Below are 21,796 nucleotides of genomic sequence, written 5' to 3'. Positions count from 1 at the left end.
TTCCCAGGGAAGTATCCAGGATCGCTCCTATGAACTGGAGTCTCTGCGATGGTATCATTTGAGACTTCTTTAAATTGAGGGAGAAGCCCAGCTTGTGAAGGGAGTAGCATACGTGATTTAGCTGGATCTGAGCTTGCTCCGGAGAAACAGCCCTGATCAGCCAATCGTCCAGGTAGGGGTAGACGTGAATCCCTTCCCTCCTTAGACTTGCCGCCACTACCGACATTAACTTGGTGAAGACCCTCGGGGCGGAGGTCAGCCCAAAAGGCAGTACTCGAAATTGATAGTGAGAGTTGCCAATTGCGAACCTCAGGTATTTCCTGTGTTTGAGATGGATAGGCACATGGAAATAAGCGTCCTGAAGGTCCAGAGATACCAACCAGTCCTGAAACTGAAGGGCCTGGAGGATCTGAGAGAGAGTGACCATCTTGAATTTGTCTTTCCTGAGGAATTTGTTCAATTCTCGCAAGTCCAAGATGGGTCTCAGTCCTCCGTCTTTCTTTGGAATGAGAAAGTAAGGGGAGTACCAGCCCTTGTTCCTCTCCGCTACAGGTACCGGTTCTATGGCACCTTTCTCTAGCAGGTCTATAATTTCCTGCAAGAGGAGCGGATCTGGAGCTTTCTGAGAGCTGATCCCCGGTGGATGACTGAGGTATACGTAGGAAAGGTAGGCAGTAACCTTGGGCAACTGTTTCCAATGCCCAAGCATCTGACGTGATAGCCTGCCATTCCGCCAGATGTTGAGTCAACCTGCCTCCTACAGGTGTCCTGTGAGGGAAGTCCTCAGAGTGGTTTTGGGGCGGCTGATGCAGATGCCGATGGTAAAGAGGCACCTGCTGTTGCTGCGGCTTTAGAATATCTACCCCGTCCACCTCGGGTAGTTCTTCTTTGACCCCTTTGAGCCGGTCGTCCTCTACCTCTTCCGAATGAGGAGTAGAAGCGAAAGGACTTGCCCCTCGCAGAGGTTCCTGTGGGACGAAAAGGAGTCTGACGGATTGCAGCTCCTAGGGATTTTGCTGCTGCTTTTGAAGTTTGCAGTTTCTCTAAACTGTCATCCGCCTTTTTCCCGAACAAAGAAGAGCCATCAAATGGCATGTTCAAGAGCCTGGCTTGCACATCTGGGGCAAAACTTGCCGCCATTGCTCTGCTGATACTGTCAGCCGAATCAATGCCCGTCTGGAGGGATTCGCACATAGCGTCTTTACCGTCCTGTATAATATTCAGGAACGCATCCCTTTCTTCTCCCTCCGGGATGCAGTCAGCCGCTGTAGAAGCACACTCCCAAAGTGTATGGCTGAACCTAGCAAGGGTGCAAGTAGCATTAACAGACTTTAACGCCATGCTACATGCTGAAAAGACTTTCTTAGCCATAGCATCATATTTTTTATCGTCCCTGTCCTGTGGGACAGTAGGATAAGCCGTCTTGACGTCGGTAGAGGATGCTGCTTGTACCACCAGACTTTCTGGGGATGGATGTTTAGACAAGAACTCTGGGTCTGTGGAAGATACCATGTACTTTGCAGACAGTTTTTTATTTACTGCTGGTATTACATCTGGGGTTTCCCAGTTTGTCATGATCTTTCTCTGAAGAGCTTTATGAAAGGGCACCACTGGATCCTCTTGTGGGCCTTTGTCAAGAATATCCGTGAGGTCATCTTGCTGGAAAGATTGTGAAGGTGTAGACCACCCCATGAACTCTGTAATTCTGGCCATTAAGGCTCTGTAGGGGGTTTCAGCATGCTCCCCCGGGTCTGGTTTAGCAAAATCCACCTCAGGGGAAGTGTCTAAACCACTTGCCTCATGTAAAGAATCATGAAGATCCTTTAATCTGCGCTCTTCAGAGGAAAATTCCTCTCTAACTGGGGTTACAGGTCCCTGTAACTCAAATGTGTCTTGTTCTGACAAATCACCCTCTTCTAAAATTGAGGATATAGTTCTCAATTGTTCTGAACTAATAAAGGGAGTAAATCCCATTTCCAAGGCAGAGGGTGCTGAACTTGTCATTATTGGCCTCGAAAGCGTCGATGTCGTCGACGCCGAAGGCTTCGAGCGTGGCGTCGAAAACAGAGGTGGAGGCCTCGAGGACCTCGACAGAATTGGAATTTTACTCGACAATATCGACGCCATCGACGTCGAGGGCCTGGGAATCGTCACTGGATGTGTGGTCACCGTGACTTTTCTCGGCGTCGACGCCGGTGTCGAGGCCGGCGTCGAGTCGACAGACCTGTGTGTCGAAGGTCCCTTCGACAACGGCGTCGAAGACCTCGACGTCGACGGAACCTTCGTCGACGGAACCTTCGAGGAAGGTTTGGAGGTCATAGTCCTACTCGAGGGTTCGAGACGCGTTCGAGAGGTTTCTTTCGCCGGGTACTGCGACTCGCTGCGTTTTTGACCTTTGGGTCTTTCGACCAGAGCATCGCTCTCGGCAGTCTTCGAGGGGGTCGAGGCCGCTTTCTCGAAGACGCTCATCATGTTTTTTCTGAATTCCTCCCATTCAGCCCGGGAACTGTGTTTCGTGGGGCAAGGGATTCTTTTTGGCGAAACAGAGGAAGAGGAAGACGGAGAAGGGGATCTTCGACGTCTCCTCTTCGAGTGTTTCGATCTCGAGGAGTGATGAGACCCACTCTGAGATCTGGAGCGTGAATGGTGACGAGGAGACTAATGTCTCGACTTCGTCGAAGAGGAAGAAGCTTTAAAAGTCTTACCTTTCTCCAGCTTCCCCCTACGCTCCTTCAGGGCCTTAGCTGTCATGGACATACAGTCCTCGCACTCCGAACAATGGTGTTCGGCTCCCAAGCACCACAGACAATTTCTGTGAGGATCGGTCAACGACATCTTTTTCCCACAATCTCGACATTTTTTGAAGCCGGATCGAGGGGTTGTGGTTCCGACGAGGAAGCCATCGAGTACGATTCGAATAACTCGAAGTAAATAGTACTAAGAACTGAGCAACGGTATTCCGAGGCACCGAGTAGCGCGGAAAAACGGAACTGAGCAACGGACGCTGCGCGCTGCCTTTATAGGCAGGATGACGTCGAGCGTTGATACGGCGGCTGTCGAGGGTCATCGACTCGAGGGACGTCGACGCGCAGCGCCCTCTGGAGAAAATTTTTTCCGAGGCCAGCAGAGCTGGAAGGATATATATCTAAGATGAGGAATACGTCGGAGGACACAATCCCTTTGAAGTTTTGATACAAAAGAGACATTTATGCCTTCCTTAAAAAAGATACTGTGTGGAAGAGACGCTTTTGTCATCCTTCGAGCGTTCATTGTCTAAAAGAGACATTTTTGCCAGCTGTGCAAGGTTGTTGCATGGAAAAGATATTCCTACCATTCTTAAGGGAACATTTCTTTGGAAAATACATTGTTGCCATCCTTCCTGAATTAATCAAGGGGAAGGGAACTTTCCTCTGGATCCAAGGACATCTTCTTGGGAGAAACCACTTTTTGTGGTATGTATTTGTTTGTTTTACATTTCAACACTTTTTGGCTAAACCTATATCCGAGAATATTTAACTTACACTACTTAATTGTTTAATTTCTAGTGTCAGGGTCAGATATATTTTGGACACCATGACAGTTTACTTAACTTTGACGACAAGACTAGTTGTAGCCTCCTAGGTAGGGCTACTCTCTTTAGGATAGGGACAGAGGAACAAGTTACTTTCTTACCTGGTAACATTCTTTCGATGGGATGTTCCGACGACGTATTCCACATCTATGACAGGTAATCACCTCAGCTGTGCTGCTTAGGAAAATTTTCGGCGTCTGCGTCGATGATGTCAATACGCTGTCCTTGAGGGCCTCCGTCGAGCCGACATCACCGGATGTTATAAGTAGGACGCACAACGCCCGTAGCCTCTGTTGTAGTTTTTCCCAGACGTGTGGCACCAATCTTCTGCCAGTATGACTACAGAAAGCCTTGTGGAAACGGAAGCTGCAATCGCATAAGAAATTCTGTAGCGGGGCAGGCTACGATGTGGAATACGTCGTCGGAACATCCCATCGAAAGAACGTTACCAGGTAAGAAAGTAACTTGTTCTTCGAAGGGATTGGTTCCTCCGACGTATTCCACATCTATGAAAGACTACCAAAGCAGTACCAACGTATGAAGGTGGGAAAAGAATTTAGAATTTTAGAATGCCCAATTAAATTGCAGAATAGAGGACCGCCTTGCCAAAGGCCAAATCCTTCCCATGGATAGAATTCAGGGAATAATGTCTTACTAAAGTATGGACAGAGGCCCATGTGGCTGCTTCACAAATGTTACGAATGGGAACACCCCTCTGCAGAGCAGTAGAGGCAGCTACGCCCCTAGTAGAATGGGCCCGTAAGCCTACCGGAGGGTCCTTACCCGCAAAGCAGTAACATTCAGAAATTGTCAAGATAATCCATCTAAACAAAGTCTGCTTAGTAACAGCTTGTCCCGAACGCCTTCCAGAGTATCCTACAAAGAGCTGATCGTCTACTCTGACCCGGAACATGCGTGAGATGTAGAAACTTAAAGCTCTCCTAGGATCCAACCTATGGAGCCTCTCCTCTTCCTTACCAGGATGCGGAGGAGGTAGAACGCCAGAAAAATGACCTTGTGGCTTAAATGAAATTCCGACACAACTTTCGGAGGAAAAGAAGGACGAACCCTAAGGACAACCCTGTCCTTATGAAACATCGTGAAGGGTGGGCTTAGCAGATAGTGCCTGCAACTCACTCACTCTGCAAGCGGAAGTAACCACAACTAAAATACAGTTGTAAAGGTCAACAGTCTCAAAGGACAAGAATGTAAAGGCTCAAATGGAGCACCCATTAGGAATTTTAGAACCAGGTTCAAATCCCAACCGGGCACCTGGAAAGGTGACGGTGGGAACACATTAGTGAGCCCTTTCAGAAACTGCAAAATTAAAGGAATCTTAAAATAAGAACACTCCTCAGACGAGCGCTTAAATATTGACAGCGCCGCCAGGTAACCTTTAATGGTACCCACTTGCAGGCCCTTGTGGGCTAACGACATCAAAAAAGACAGAACCACAGGAATGGCACATGAAAAGGGATCCACATTCTTTACCCTGCACCAGTCGCAGAACTTTCTCCAAAGGCAACGGTACAGGGACTTTGTTGCAGGCCTTCTGGCCGAAAGCAACACCTCCATCGCGTCTTCCCAATCCTTATACCTCAACCTTTCAGAAGCCAAGCATGAAGGTTGAGAGACTTGACCTCTGGATGGAGACCCTGACCCCCCTCCCGTGAGATCAGATAGTCTCGGTAGGGAAGACGGCGTGGAGGGCAGATGGACATGTCTAGAAGGTCTGGGTACCACGTTCTCCGGGCCCATGCCGGAGCAATGAGGATCATTCGGGAACCGAACCTCCGCAGCACTTGCGGAATGATGGGGACTGGAGGAAACGCGTACAGCAGTGGGAAGGACCACTCCACTACGAACGCGTCCCCTAATGCTCCTCTTGGAGGAAATTCCCGCGAGCAGAATCTTTTGCACTTCCGGTTGACACTGGTGGCGAAGAGATCCACTTGTGGGGTCTCCCAAAGGGCGAAGACCTCCAGGAGAATCTCCTGAGCCAGCTCCCACTCGTGAGAGACCGTGCTCTGCCTGCTTAGAGTGTCTGCTGCCTCGTTTTCGTCTCTGGCCAGATGAACTGCCGAGATCGAAAGTTCCTGCTGGATGGCCCAGAACCAGAGCTGCATCGCCTCTCTGCACAGAGGGAGAGACCCTGCCCCCCCCCCCTTTTTGTTGAGGTAGTGCATGGCCACTGTATGTCGGTCGGTCAGAATCAGGACATTCTTCCCCCGCACAGACGGCAGAAAAGCTTTCAGAGCTAGCCTGATGGCCCTCAGCTCCAGCAGATTGATATGGAGTCTGGACTCCGACGGAGACCAACGACCGCTGACTGTCAACTCGTTGGCATGAGCTCCCCATCCCATGAGGGATGCGCCCGTCACGATCGTCACCTCCGGCCAGGGTAGCCAAAACGGAGCCCCCTTCATCAGATTGCCTTCGACGGCCCACCACAGAAGATCCTGGGCGACCGAGGGCGGCACCTGAACGGGATCCGACATCCTGCCAGAGGACTGCGACCACTGCATCTTGAGAGACCACTGCAGAGATCTCATCCGCAGCCTGGCCTCTGGCACCAGTAGAATGCAGGATGCCATGAAGCCCAGCAACCTCAAGAACTCGAACGCCGGGAGACTATGGGCATGTTGAAACTTGTGCACCATCTGCAGAATGTGATGAGCCCTCTGTTAGGCAGAATCCTGTGCAGTTCCCTTAGGGAGCACTACAGAAGATTAAGACTACAGGTATGAGCAATAAATCCCCTTTGGTATCAGCCTGTACCACAAATAATTAGTTGGTAGCTGTGGCTAAGCAGTCAGACCTATCTCAAGAGGGAGATGAGCAGTATTCAGGGTTTACACAATAGGACTACAGTGCTATGGCACAAGGAAAAACTGACCAAAGCTTTGTATTAAAAAGAATATATATATTTATTTTACACACTTCTAGTTCAACACAGTAATCACAGTTAATAAAGCAAGTTAAAATCAGTCAAGAAAAGTATACACAACTCCCTAGTTAAATTGTAGACAAGTTTGAGCAAGAGTGAAAACTGAGCAAAATGGCACAGTGAAAACCAAACACAAATGGCACTCTAGCAATTTCTCACAAGGGAGGGAAAGTACAAGTTATACGGGAATATCTTCTTAGGCACCTTAGCAACACTTACCAATAGGTTTGTGAACAAGTTTAGGCAAGGCAGTACTTTAGCATAGAGAATACTTAAATGAAAACCGAGCAAAATGGCACTTGACAAGTTTTTAAAGTGGGAAGGAAAAGGCGGTTATAAAAAGTAGGTGCACCAACACAGTTCTAGTTGAGAAGCAATCTAGAGAAGGCAGTTCTAACAAATTTAGCCAGAGTCAATAGGCCTGTGCCAGAGTCAATGGTACAGGGCAAGGGCCCAGGAGCAAAATGTTCTTGTAGCTGCAGTCAAGTGTTTGGTTAACGATTTGAAAAGGTGGATGCAGAAGGCGAAAGACAATGTTAGACAAAAGGGGCGGCCAACCAAACAGGTAGGTAAAGAATTAAAAACACCTTTAGCGCTACCACACGAAAAGGGAGGCCTGGCGGAACAATAACTTAAAATGAAGAAGAGGCTCCTGCGGTGGCGGTTGTTCCTGGTAGTTCCTGCAGTTCGGGGGATCCAGCAGAGGAAGAGGGACTCTCGTCATGGAGGAAGGTTCGAGTGACTGCACTACCCAGGGATGAAACCAGCCGCGGTGCTGCCCAACTAATAAAAGGTACGCTCCTTTAAATCGCGGGCCAGGTGGATGGCTGCCTGGCTATCTGGCCTCCAAGTGCTGGGCACTGGAGATTTGACCAAGGCAGGCCCGGGAAGGCGATTGGCAAACTGGTTGGCCCCACCAGCTCAAGGGAAGAAGGCTCTTACAGATGACGATCTCCTCATGTCGTGTGGAGAAAAGTGGTGAGACGCAGCAGGGCTCCACCGGTGGTTCAGTTGTTGCAGATGTCTTTGGCTTCTCTCCTCTTCGGTTCCTTAGTTCCAGTGGCAACGTCTTGCTCTTCGAGTCCTCAGGACCCTGCTTTTATGCAAGATCCCCTTTCATACAGCCTAGCTGTCGCTCACACAGTGGAGTGGTCATCTTGGCGGGAGACCCTCCAGCCTATCAGGTTAGAGTGCGACATGGGTTGCTGCGGCAACCCTGTCCAGGGGTTCTACTCCCCCTCCCACACAATGCACCCACCCCAGACTCAGTGGCGCCGAAAGGAGGGCTTCTTGGCAGAAGCCCCCCAAAAGGACAAACAAAGGATCCCCGACCTGGGTTAGGAGTTTAGCGAAACACACGAGAAAGAATTTATATTAAAGTTCTGGCAAATAAAACCTACTGGAGTAAAGGTAATAATAAAATAAACCGGCGGTATGGTAGAGGCTGTCAGAAAAAGTGGTAGCCTCGAACAATTGGAAAATACCGTAGGGAAATATTTGCGGTCGAATATTTTCAGTAGTAACCACCGCCACCAGCCAGAAACTTTTGAGGGAGGGACTGTACGGTACCCTCTCGAAAATGAACACCAGGGAAAAACTATTAACCCTTCCCAGTAACTCCACAGTAAGATGGGTTGTACTGGTTTAGTTCATAAAAATTGAATAGTAAAGTCAATGGGGACTTTACATGCCCTGGGAGACAGTAGTCAGTCCCAGGGTATGGAGTCTATGTTTGGGGGTCGATAGGACACCTCTGTGTCACTGCACTGAAGGTGCTGTGGAACATGTGTATAAATATGGTTCCTATGAGGGTGAGATAAACCCCATAGACATTAAACACAAAAAAGAGCCTAGAACACACACAGCAAACATGTCTAAGAGTGGGAAAAAGAGTCACACTCTTAGCAGGTAAAAAGAAACAAGCCCTTCAAATCCGGCAAAGCTGCTGGGGGACTCTATTGGTAAGGGAAATTAGCCATAGAATGAGAATTTTCCCTAGCACCTTCACCTGGGGAGGGGAAAATAGCCCCAGGGATGTGTCGAGCACTGCTCCAATGTACTGTAGCCGCTGGGTTGGTGTCAAGTGGGACTTCATTAAGTTGAGGGAGAAGCCCAGCCTGTGAAGGGAGTGGAAGGTGACTGACAGATGATCCAGGACTTGCTCGGAAGAGCAAGCCCTGATCAACCAATCGTCCAGGTAGGGGTAGACGTGAATCCCCCCGTTCCCGAGATACGCTGCCACCACCACCACCACCATGAGCTTGGTGAAAACCCTCGGGGCGGAGGGCAATCCGAACGGCAGGACCTGAAACTGAAAGTGCAAGTCGCCAACCGCGAACCTCAGGTACTTCCTGTGCTTGGGATGAATCGGCACATGAAAGTAAGCGTCCTTGAGGTCGAGAGACATCAACCAGTCCTGAAGTTGAAGGGCTTGGAGGACTTGAGAGAGAGTAACCATCTTGAACTTGTCCTTCCTGAGGAGCTTGTTCAAACCACGCAAGTTCATGATGGGTCTCAATCCACAGTCTTTTTTCGGGATAAAAAAATATGGGGAATACCATCCCTTGTTCCTCTCCGCTACAGGCACCAGTTCTATGGCGCCTTTCTCCAGCAGGGATTTTATTTCCTGCGCAAGGAGTGGATCCGGACTCTTCAAAGAGAGATTCCCTGGTGGATTGTCCTGAGGCCTCTGCCGGAAAGGAAGACAGTAGTCGTGGGCTATGATCTCCAGAACCCACACATTGAAGTAATGGCAAGCCATTCTACAAGATGCTGCGCCAGCCTTCCCCCAACCGGCGAACCATAGGACATGGCCTCATGACTGAGTTGAAGCGGCTGCGGCAGTGCCTGAGGGCAAAGAGGCAACTGCCCGAGTGGTCTTGGCACCTCGAGTACCTTGTTTTCCACCTCTGGTACTCCTACGTTGGCCCCTTTGACTTGAAGCTCCCCTCGATCTACCAATGGTAGAGTAGTATCGAAAGGAACCTCTCCTCCATTGCTGTCCCCTAGGACGAAAAGGCAGAGGTTGGCGTACTGCTGCGCTCAACGACTTCGCTGCAGCCTTTGAGGTCTGCAACCTCTCAAGGCTCTCGTCAGCCTTGCTGCCAAAAAGATGGTCACCATCAAAGGGCATGTTGAGAAGCCGGGCTTGTACATTAGGAGCAAACCCCGACTTCCGCAACCACGCAAATCTGCGCATCACGGTGCTCGCCGCCATGGACCGGCTGACACAGTCTGCCACGTCCAGACCCGACTGAACGGATTCACACATGGCATCCTTGCCATCCTGTACAAGGGCAAGAAAGCCATCCCGTTCCTCCCCTTCGGGAATATGTTCAGCTGCCAATGAAACACAAGTCCACAGAGTGTGAGTGAAACGTGCTAAGGCACACACGGAGTTGGCTACTTTCAAAGCCATACTCCCTGAAAAAAAGACTTACTTCGCCCAACCGTCAAAACGTTTGTCGTCCCTATCAGGAGGGATGGTACGGTATGACGCCTGTTTTGATGGGGCCGTAGCCGCCTGCACCACCAAACTCTCCGGAGTAGGGTGCATGGACAAGTAGCCGGGGTCGCCACTGGCTGGGCAGTACTTTTTTCGGTAACGACTTACCCACTGCCGGGAGACTCTCCGGAGCAGTCCAAGCCGCCGCCACCACCCTTCTTTGCAAGGCCATATGGAATGGCAGTACTGGGTCAGTTGATGGACCTTGGTCCAAGATATCTGTCAGGTCATCCTGCATAAAATCCACTGGTGGTGCAGACCACCCCAAGTACTCCGTCACCCTCGATATCAGCCGCCGGTATGAAGACTCGGCGTGCGTGCCAGGCTCAGGCCTACCGAACTCAACCTCCGGAAAGGTGTCAAGACCACTGTCGTCGTGCAAAGACTGACGCAGGTCTTCCATCTAGCTATGACCAGACAATAGGTCTTCAGGAACCTCGTCAGGAACCAAACCTTCCTCGGACCCTTCCTCCACCTCAGAAATATAATCCAGAGGCTGGAACAAATCCCTGGAAGAGGGCACAGAAAAGGGCTCAAATACAGGCCTCACTGACTTCTTCAGGGCCTTCCTCAGAGTTTCCACCGATGCACGGGGTACCTCTGGTAAAGCCTCCACAAAAGGTGTTGAGGGCGTCGACAGAATCAGCGTCGACGTCGAGCGTGGTGCCGATGGCTTTGACAAAGGCCTCGAGGGCGGTGCGCCGAGCGTGTCCTTCGACGGCCTCGGCGCCGATGACTTCCTCAGAGGCAGAGCCTCAAGAGAGTCCCTCGACGGACATGGCGCCGACGGTGTCAACGTCTTCTTTGAAGACCTCACAGACTCCGATGGTCTCGAGGGCATTGAGGACTGGGACCTGGAGCGGGCATGGCTAGAGCGATGCACCTTGTCCGAACGGGACCTCGAAGGCACCCGATGATCACGCCAACCACCGAGCCCGAAGGCGCATGAGCGGTGGCCCTAGCATGTTCCCTGCCGGCTTCTTTCGAAGGCACGGACGCAACGGAGCCCTGCGATTGGCAAATCGCCATCATCTCCGTACCAAATGCATCCCATTCCGCAGGAGAAGAGTGCATGTTGGGACAAGCAACCCGCCGATGGGCGGAGCCCTTGGACGAGGAAGGCGACCAGTGACGGTGCTTCCGCGAGTGCCTCGAAGAGGCAGAGGAATGGCCGGAACCACTCTGTGACCGAGACCCCCTGGATTTACGCCGACGACGCGGAGAGTCGCCTCTCGAATAGTCGGTCGAAAGCCCAGCGGATTTCGACTTTCAGGGGTTGGAAACCCTACCTACAGAAAGCTTCTTCCGCTTCCGCAAGGCCTTCGACGTTAACGACTGGCAATCGTCACAGTCATCCGTGGCGTGGTCCACACCGAGGCACCAGAGGCAGCCGTTGTGCGGGTCCGTAAGTGACATCTTGGAACCGCAGTCCCGACACTTCTTGAATCCTGACCGCGGGGTAGAAGAAGACAAAGACATGATATCTTCACAACCAAACAAGTTCGAAGAACCAATAGAATTCTCAGAAGAACCGAGGCACGCCGAGATCTCGGAAGCGAACACGTTCACGGAAAAAACGGACTGAGGCTACAGGCGGTGTGCGTCCTACTTATAACATCCGGTGATGTCGGCTCGACGGAGGCCCTCGAGGACAGCGTATCGACGCAGAATATTTTCCGAAGCAGCACAGCTGTGGTGATTACCTGTCATAGATGTGGTATACGTTGGAACCAATCCCTTTGAAAGGCCTTTATCCAACCCCTTTTCTTTTAATAAAGAGGTCTGATGTTGAGAATACTACCACTTTATGTCCGCCTCTCATTTCTGACCCCTCACATTAAGGCTTAGCATCCATAGGTAGCTTCACTAGGCAGCAGGAAATCCTGACTTAACATCCCTAGCAAAGCGAAGGCGTTAAGGAGGGATTTGAGCACCTATTGCCTGAAAATGCCACACCATCACACCCCCCACCCCCAAAGTGTAGAGGCCCAGGGCTACCCATCTTCCCCTCTCAAAAGAAACTCTTCAGGGCAGATATCGGCATCCCACTGTATTGTGCAGCCATGGAAACATGGCCACGCTGGGGGACGCTGCTTTGGAAGGGCTGTGCGTGAGACAGGGTGTGAAGGGTCATCACATGCAAGAAGTGGCACAGAGATGGAAGAACAGTTCCCACACCTCAGCCTTGGTGGAGGCGGACGGGAGGGCACGGTCTGAAGCTAGAACGGTGCGTCGGTAAAGTAGAGAGGTGGCACAGGGACCTTCTGATAGGCCCAGCCGGTTACTTATGAGGGTTTCTGAGCCAATATGTGCAAACAGTGCCTAGAATTTCCCAGAAATCCTCATTTCTGAGGGCCTGGAATGCGCCGGAGTGCACCCTCAAATAGTGTCAGTAACCGGTTGTCTGGCTGGTCGGCAAGGGGAGTCTGGATGCTCTATTCATGATGGGGTCACTGACACAGCAGTGCTGGCAACCTACGTACTCCGACATTCTCACCGCACCATCGATGGCACTTGCCATCTTGGGGCTAGGAAACATGCGTGTCAATGCAGTGTCATTGGCTTCGCACTGGTTCACTGTGAAGCATCAAGGCGTTGCCTGCAACCAGTGGATTTAGCCATACAGCCTTCTGGGACTATTTTAATGCAGTTGAGACTGCACTCCTCACATCTCAACATCACTGTTCTCGCCTGCGTTCCATATCTATCCTGGAGTTCTGCTTGGCCCCTGCCTTTTACAGACCCTGTGTTACTCTGTTCTTTTTACCCTCTGAACTGTTGCACTTCCCAGTCTGGGCTCACTTATCTACACATTATGCTCTCCAGTCCTATGCACTGGTACCTACCTATGGCTATACTAGTCACTTTTCCACATGATTACGATCATGTGCACCGGGCTCAGTGCTTTGCACTGTCCTTGCAACGTTATCTTCCGGGGCATACTCTGTGTGGTGCAGGGAAAATTATGTTACTCAAGGTAGCGAGTAACTCAATTTTAGCCCATAGTCCCTTTTCCTCCATACTGTATGGGCGTCCCTTCCAAGGGACGGGAGACAGAACCTTTTTCACCAGAAAAACCTTCTTCCCTATACATTTAGAGGCGCGCTGGGGATTGGCCCAGGGAGCATGCACTGCCCTGAATCTGCCCTCCGGCGCCACACCTCAGTCCCCATTGAGGCGTCAACAATAGATTTTACATTGCCTAATGACACCAGTATTATTAGGGGGGAGGTTGGTGGGACGTATGGAAGAAAAAGGACTATGGATTAAGAGTACGTTAGTCACTACGGTGAGTAACTTATAATTACTCTTACGTCCCGTCCCCTTTCCTCCATACTGTATGGGCGATTACAACTGATTGTAGCCCCAAGGTGGAGAGGAGACCCACTTTAAGCAAATAGGTTACTGAGAACCGCCTGTCCGAAAGCCGCATCATATCTAGAGCCGGCATCCAAACAGTAATGCTTGCAGAAAGCCGAGGGAGAGGCCCAAGTGGCCGCCCTGCTTATGACTTGCCAAGGGACATGGCGCTGGAATGCGATGGCCGCTGCCTTGGCCCTGACTGCGTGGGCATGCTGTTGGCTGGGAGAAGCTTGTGCTGGCCTTCATACGCTTCTTTGATGGCAGAGAACATCCAGAGGGATATGGAAGCCTTAGAGGCCTGATAGCCTGGCCTTGAGCTGCCGAAAGTGACAAACGGGGCGTCCGACTTGCGGAAGCCCTTGATCCTGTCCAAGTAGAATTTTAGGGCACACCTGAAATCCAGGCAGTGCAGCACTCTGTGCTTCGTCCTTGGGACCGCGAAAGAACGTAGGAAGGACTATTTCCTCGTTCGTGAAATGCAGATGGAACCTTGGGCAGAAATGCCGGGTGCGTCTGCATGACTACCTTGTCCCTGTGAAAGGTGGTATATAGTTCAGAGGTGACCAGCGCCTGAATCTCGCTGACTCTGCGTGCCGAGGTAAGATCGACTAGTAAGGCCGTCTTGATGGTGACCAGCCTAATGTCCACGGACGCCATTGGCTCGAATGGTTTGCGCGCCAGGGCGCCCGAGACTATATTAAGGTCCTACACAGGGTGCGGTCTCGACGCGCGGGTAGAGCCTAGCGAGACCAGGCAGGTGTTTCTTGACGAAAGGGTTGGAGGAGGAAAAGATGCCCACCTCCGAGTTCCTGTAAGCCCCAATGACTGCGAGGTATGTTTGGCAGGCGTCGACCTGTACGCCCGAATGAGCGAAGTGTGTCGAAAAGGAGAGCATGTCGTTCAAATTGCAGGCCAAGGGGTCAATTCCCTTGAAGTCTGCCCAGTGGCAGAACCTGGTCCATTTGCTCTTGTACTGGCCCCTGGTGGCTTTGCTCCTGGCGCCCTGTATGATTTCCAGATTGGCCTGTGAGAGGCTAAGGTGCCAAAGCGTCACCTGCTCAGGTAACACGCTGTGAAGGCTAGTTTCCCTGGCGCGGGGTGGATGATCCTGCCCCCCTGCTGTGCCAGAAGATGTGCTGGGCCCATCGGGCGGTGTATCGGAGGCCCTTCCGAGAGGCTTAGGAGCTCCGAGAACCACAGTCTGGCCGGCCACCATGGAGCAACCAGAATGATGAGTCGGTGCGACTCCTTGATCTTGCGAATTACCCTGTGGATCAGGGGAGTGGTCAGAAAGGCGTAAGCCTTCATGCGGGTCCACTCGAGGTGAAATGCGTCGCCCAGAGAGACGGTAAAATAGCTCAGTGGGTTGAGGGCTCGCTGTTGCGATCTGAGCGTGATCTGCAGGTCGCAGGTTTCGAATACCGGCAAGGCCAACTCAGCCTTTCATAAATGAGTACCAATTTCCGTTGGGTGATATTTTATGTAAATATGTGCTCTGTAAAGCGCTTTAGGTTAAGGCGCTATATAAATAACACATCATTATCACTACCCTGCCAGGTTGCGAACTGGGGGCACTTCTTGTTGTGCCAGGAGGCAAAGAGATCCACTTGAGGGAGACCCAACTTGTTGAAAATCTCCTGAATAAGAGGTTGTTTAGCTGCCACTCATAATTGTTGTTAGGGAGAATTTTCATTTATGGCTAATTTCCCTTACTTAGTGAGTCCCTCAGCAGCTTTGCTGGATTTCTGGGGTTTATTTTATTCCACCTGGTACGTGTCTGAACCTTTTTCCCACTCTTACATGTGTTTTGCCATGTGTATTTCAACTGTTTGTGTGAATCTGGGTATCACTGATCAGGCTCTGGCCTGACTGACCTCTTTCCTCTCAGATCGACCCTCCCAGGTCCAACTTGGGTCCTTCCTTTCATCTATCTTCCTCTCTACCTGTGGTGTTCCCCAGGGGTCTAACCTCTCGCCCTGGCTTTTCAACCAATACCTGGCAACTCTCGCCCACTGCATTGCCATTTTCTGCTCAAATTTCCAGTGCTACGCTGACGACAACTCATTTTCAAGCTGCCCTCTGCCACCTCCACTCCCTCTCTCATCTCTGATTGCCTAACTGCCATTCAAGATTGGTGTGCCGGCAATGATCTTTGTCTGAATGCCAGCAAGACGGAGATCCTCCTCATCGGCACACCTTCACCATCCTTTCCCCTCACTCTGTGGCCGGCCTCCCCTGGCCCTCCTCCTACCCCCACCTGCGAGGCTAAGAACCTCGGGGTCATCTTTGACTCCACCCTTTCCTTCTCCGCCCACATCTCTGAGGTCTCTAAAAAGTCAAATTTCCGAATGCACCTCCTCAGAGGTACTCTGCCTTTCCTCTCCTTCCCCCAGAAGCTCATGGCATCTCAAGCTCTGGTTCTCTCTAGCTTGGACTATTGTAACAGCCTCTTTCTAAATCTACCTGCCTCTACTCTCCGCCCTCTGCAACTAAGCCAGAACAGGACTGCAAGACTTGTCCTTGGCCTCAAGCCCTGGGATCGTATCTCTCCAGCTCTGAAATATCTCCACTGGCTCCCAGTGGATGCAAGGATTAAATTCAAAACCCTCTGCATTGTCCACAAGGCTTTCTGGGGCCTGGGTCCAAAATACCTTTAGCTATCCCTCCGCAAATACCTCCCCTCTCGAGCTCTTCGCTCCTCTACCTCCAACTCACTCAGGGTCAGTCGTTTTTCTAAGAAACGAGCTGGGGATAGATTTCTGTCTTCGGCTGGGGCCTCCCTCTGGAACAGCCTCCCTGCCACTCTAAAACTTGAGAACCATCTCCGGTTCTGGAAGCACCTCAAGACCTTCCTCTTTTCTTCTGCCTTCGCTCCCCCTCTCCTCTGCTGATCTGTTCTCTCTTGGCACCGTGCACCTGGCCACCCTCTGTCTTTTGGGCCCAGGTACCTGCTCATCCTGCCACCCTCCCGCACTGCCTCCGGGCTACCCCTTGCACTGGGGTCTGTATCTGTACCCATACAGCCCCCCTTTTTCTTCCTGCACTTATCAGACCTACCCTGTCTGCTGCCTTAAACCTAGCACTTGCAAATTGCTGGCTGCATTACCACTGTTTGTTGTCTTTATTATTTATTTATTGTTATTTATCGGTTTCTCCTCTGCTTCGCACTTTCCACCTCTCCCACCTTCCATGCACTTGACGTTCTCAATGTCACTGGGCCTAGTAAGATCGCTGTTTTGTTCTCCCCTGTTCTCCTCCCTTGCCTTGTCGCGCTCTGAAACACTAGTGTACGAGCGCGATAGAAATAAAATATCAATCAATCAATCTTGGGCTCTGGAGCCGCACCACTCCATGAGCCCCACTTTTTGTGTGTGTTACACAGCAACTTCAGTGCAGTGACACCGGGATGTCTCTAAGACTTCCCACTGACTCCATTTTTCTGGGGCTGACTACTGTCCCCCAGAAACAGTTGCCATTTACTTTATGTAGTCATTTAAACTGCAGACCCAGTACACCCCATTTTCCATGGAGTACTGGAAGGGGTTAATTCCTACTCCTTTTTGTCTGCGCCTCTTGGAGCTTTGTTTTGCTCCCTTAGCACTAAGACTTGGCTGGTGGCAGTGGTACCTACCCTATCTTTTCTACAGCGATTATATTATATAAACGTGGTACTGTTTTAGACTATTCTATTAGCCTCGAACTTAAACCGCTTGACCAAATACTTTTTAATTTGGCTCCGGTCGGGTTTTATTGCCATTTCTTTTTGTTAAAATCCTTCTTGTGTTTTACTTTGCGCGGCAAACCATGTTTGCCTTCTTTGTTCGCCGACCTTTGGCGGGCTTCTTTCCAGAAACCTTCCTTTGGCGTCTTGGTGTCTAGGTGGGCTGAATGTGAGGGAGGGGAGTAGTCAACCCCTGCACAGGGTCTCCATGGAGACCCAAGTCACACTTTGTCTTGATTGGCTGAGGTGGCTGTCCGGGCCAGACAACCCCCTGCTGAGTGATTGACAGCCATGCTGTGTGAATGGGGGATTTTGGCATAAAAGGCAGGACTCTTGGGCTAGAAGTCAGAGTCGCCACTGGAACTGCAAGGAACCGAAGAGAAGCAGAGAAGATGGCTGCTGGAACTCCCGAGTCCTGGTGAAGCCCTGCTGCAGTCCTGAGCCATCTACCCTTCAACGACAAGAGAAGATCCAGTCCAGAGTCTTCTTCCCTTGAGCCTGGTGGGATCAACCAGCTCACCTTCTTCAGCCAGAGGATCCTTTTCTTGGTCGAAATCGCTGCACACAGCTGTAGTGGTCCGGATAGCCATCGGAAGAGCCTCTCCTGTTTTAAAGGAGCGCACCTTTTATTCACCATTGCTTTGGTGCTGCAGTCCTCATCCCTGGGTAGAGCCTTTTCTCCTCACCAAAGGCTTGTCCTCATCTTCCTTCCCTCTTATAACTTGCCTCCCTTTTGTCAATATCTAAGTACTCCTGGCAATCTCGAATCGTAAACTGTTCTAACCTTGTGATCCTCGACAACAGGACCACTGTCCCATTGACAACGGCGCAGGCCTATTGACTTTTATCTACATTTTAGAAAGTATCCTCTGATTCTATCCTGTCTTGACAAAAGTATTGCCTATGATTGTTATCCCCCATTTTTTAATTCATGTGCTCAGTGTGTTTGACCTTGGTAACATTTCTTCTCGCGGGTACGCCTTTCTTTAGTAAGACCGAACTGTCATTTCTGTCAAAAAGTGATCGCGTAGTAACCCTCGGTAACGTCTTTGTTTCACAACACCGGTCCGTCAAATCCAATGTACTTACCTTGAATTGAACCGCACAGGGGGAATTGGTTGTGTGTAGTATATTTGAAATGTGGTTTTAATTTAATAGAAGTGAAGTGTTTTATGAACAGCTGGTTTAAAAATAAATGTACTTATATTTTTTTAACCAGAAACCTTGAGTCAGTGTTTGCTTGAGTCACAGTAATTGTAGTCCTTTGTGTAATCTCTACTACTGCTCATTTGCTCTTGAGATAAGTCTGGCTGCTCCGCTACTGCTACCACTCTGTGTAGTACAGACTTGTACCAAAGGTGAAATTGTACTACCACCTGCAGTCTTAATCTTGAGTAGTGGTCCCTAAGGGCACTGCCCAGGATACTGCCTAACAATTGTCCGCTCCCAGCCTGCTGAGCCTGTCCGCCTCCAGGTTGGATTCCCACGGGAGGTGGACTGCCGAGAGGAAAATTTCGTTTTCCAAGGCCCATTCCCACATGCTGATCGCCAGTCTGCACAGAGGAGGAGATCTGGTGCCTCCCTGCTTGTTGACATAAGTAAATGCTGGTCAAGTTGTCGGTCTGGATGAGGACAAGCCTGCCCTTGAGAAATGGTAGGAATGGTCTGAGCGCTAGCCAGATGGCTTTCAGCTCCAATTGATGTGGTATTCCTGCTCCTGCCGAGTCCAGGTGCCGTGGACCGAGAGATCATCCAGGGTGGCTCCTCAGCCCTCGAGCAAGGAGTCTGTGGTGATGGAGGCCTGCGGAGAGGGCGGCCGGAAGGGCTTGCCAGTCCGTAGGTTGCAGTCCATGGACCACCAAGTTAAGTCCGCGTGGAGAGATGGAGTAACGTGGATCATCTCGGATTGCAAACTGGTGCTAGTAGACCCAGGAGATGTTGGTCACTTCTCTGCTGAGGAAGTGGGCGGTGGCCCTCTTGATGGCCAAGATCTTGTCTTCCGACATAAAAAAACCCTCTCGGAGCACATGTACCAAACGAGTCCCAGGAATGTCAGCGTAGGGAGCAGCTGCAACTTCTTGAGGTTGAGCAAGAAGCCCAGGTCGTGCAGTGTGTTCATAAGGGCATGGGAAGAGTGGTGAACCGCTTCCGGAGATGTAGCCCTGACGAGCCAGTCATCGAAATATGGCTAGATGTGGAGGCCCTGCGCTCTGAGGAGGGCCGCTACAGCGTTCATGAGTCAGGTAAAGACCCCGGGGCTGAGTTGAGGCCAAACGGGAGGACTTTGTATTGGAAATGGTAGCCCATGATCCTGTACCGTAGGAAAGAAAGATAGGGCTGCCAAATCGGGACGTGTAGGTACGCGTCCTTCAGGTCCAGGGAGCACATACAGTCTCCCTGGTCCAATGTCTCTGCTATAAAAGCTGGCGTAACCATTTTGAATTTTTGCAGCGGTAGGGAGAGGTTGAGGGTGGAAAGGTCCAGCACAACTCTCAGGCCCGCCTGGTTCTTCTTCTGAATGGCAAAAATCCTGGAGCAGAAGCCAAAGTCTCGCTGGGAGGCTGGAACTTCCTCCACTGCCTGGCTCTCTACGAGCAATCGGATCTCCGCCAAAAGAGTTGCTGTCCCCACCTGTGGGAGTGGAGGGAAGGAGAGGCTGGGATGGGAAGGCGGTGTCCCGTGGATACTACGGAGAGGACCCAGGGGTCCGCGAAATTCGGGTGCCAGAATTGTGCATGGAGCGCAAGCCTGCCCCCCACCGGAGACATGTGGGCCCCAAGGGGCGTGTCATGCCTTCTTTCACTCAGAGGCTGAGGAGGGGGACTGGAAAAAGCCCTTACCCCCCATTTTTTGTTATTTGCGCCGGTTCTGAGACAGCAAGCGGTCCGGCTGCCTGGATCTGCATTCCTGGAAGCCACGGAACCCTCCAAATGTACGACCCTTCTCTGAGCGCTGCTGAGATTGGGTGTACGATTTGGGCGTGGTCTTTGTAAGGATGGATAAAGACTTTGATGTTTGAGAGCTGCTCTTCTTTTTGTCCAGCTCTTCGTCCGTAGAGGAGTGGAAGAGGCCCCCCCCCCCTCGAACGGTAGATCTAGAATGCGCTCCTGCACATCCGGGTTGAATTTTGTTGCCCGGAGCCATGCTGTTCTCCTCATGTCCGTGACAATACAGACGGCACAGCCTGAGGTATCGATATGAGCCACTGTGGATTCCATGAGGTCATGCGCCATGAGCTTGGCTTCTGCTAGCCCCGCCTTAAAGCGTGATTGGCATTGGGCGGGGAGTTCCGGGAGCAAGTCCGCAATTTCCCGCCATAACCGTTGGTTGGCAGCAGCCAGCAACGTTAGTTGGCGGCAGCCAGCATGGCATCTGCGGTGGCCTGGCACAGGTGCAAGGAGGAGTTGGAGTAGATCTTTTTGCCGTATGCCTCCAAGATCTTCTCCTTGTCTAGCAGCACCACAGAGGAGGCCGAGGACGACTGAGGCTTGGAGTATAGTGATGCCGCAGCGATCACCGAGGAGTGTGCCTGAGGATGGGTCGAGAGCAAGAGTGTGTCCCCCTCAATCTACCCGTCCTTGGCGCCAAGGCGTCGATTGACCGGCTGGACCATGTGGGGCTTAAGCCAACCCTTCTTGGCCAGGGAGACATCGGTTTACAGTGGAATCCAGAGTTGGCAGAGGGGCATCTTGTGAGTACTTCAGCCAGAACCCCCTCTTCCGGCTGTTCGACCTCGGGTTGGGGGAGGCCCAGGTACTCTGCCAGGCCAGCAAGTAGTTCATGGAAGGCCCTGGCTGAGGATGGTGTGTCCAGATCCTCCTCCTTGTCCGTATCCTGCAGATCTGGAAGATCTTGTGGAGGAGGAGGGGTAGATGGCGCAGTAGGCTGGGGTACAGGGACCGCAGCCAGAGGCTGAGGAGGCAACGGAGTTGGCTGTGGAGCCTGAGGCGGCAGCTGCACCCGGGACTGGGGGCACGAAGAAGGCTTCTGTGGTGCCTCTAGCATGGCCGGGAGGACTTCCCTGACTGCGTCTTTGATGATAACCCCCATCTGAGGAGACCTCATGAGGCCAAGAAACTTCTCGAAGAGCACTTCCTCACTGGCCAAAGAGGTGGCAGGGGTACCGACGGTGTAGCGAGGGGTTGCTGGAGGCACTGCATACCCAGTCCGTATGGACGCAAAGGAAAGTTGCCCTGTGCAAATGAAGGGCAGACTGTAGGCCACGTACCTGGTTGAGGCCAGTCCTACCTCGACACTCGTTCTTCGCCGAATTCGCGGAATGGCGTCTGACGGGGGGCCCTTTCTGGCGCGGTGGTTATTTTGTCGAACTGCCTGCCACGTGTCTGCGACGTGTTGCTCGGCCCGCTGGGCCCGGCCTGGTCCAAGACTCTTGCGTGTGGATCACACGGCCTACCCTGCTCCTCGGGCCTCGGCCCGGTAGGTGCTACAACCTTGATCCGGGGGTCAGTAGAGTTGCGTTTAGGTGCCCCCTCCAACGTACTGCCGGTAACAGGGCATGGCCACTCGGACATGTTGCCGATAATAGGGCCTATCCCCTCGGCCATTGTGCGGGTAACAGGGCGTAGCCCCTTGGGTGTAGCCACTGGGGCTACACCCGAGGGTGTCCCTCGACACTGCGCCCGGGAAATCCGAGGACCCCTCAACCCAAAGGCCGGTAGCTGTAGCAGA

The sequence above is a fragment of the Ambystoma mexicanum genome, chromosome 8 (assembly GCF_040938575.1).
Source record: "Ambystoma mexicanum isolate Mex_15411 chromosome 8, UKY_AmexF1_1, whole genome shotgun sequence".
NCBI classification, from domain to species: domain Eukaryota; kingdom Metazoa; phylum Chordata; class Amphibia; order Caudata; family Ambystomatidae; genus Ambystoma; species Ambystoma mexicanum.
This window is presented reverse-complemented; position numbering follows the sequence as displayed.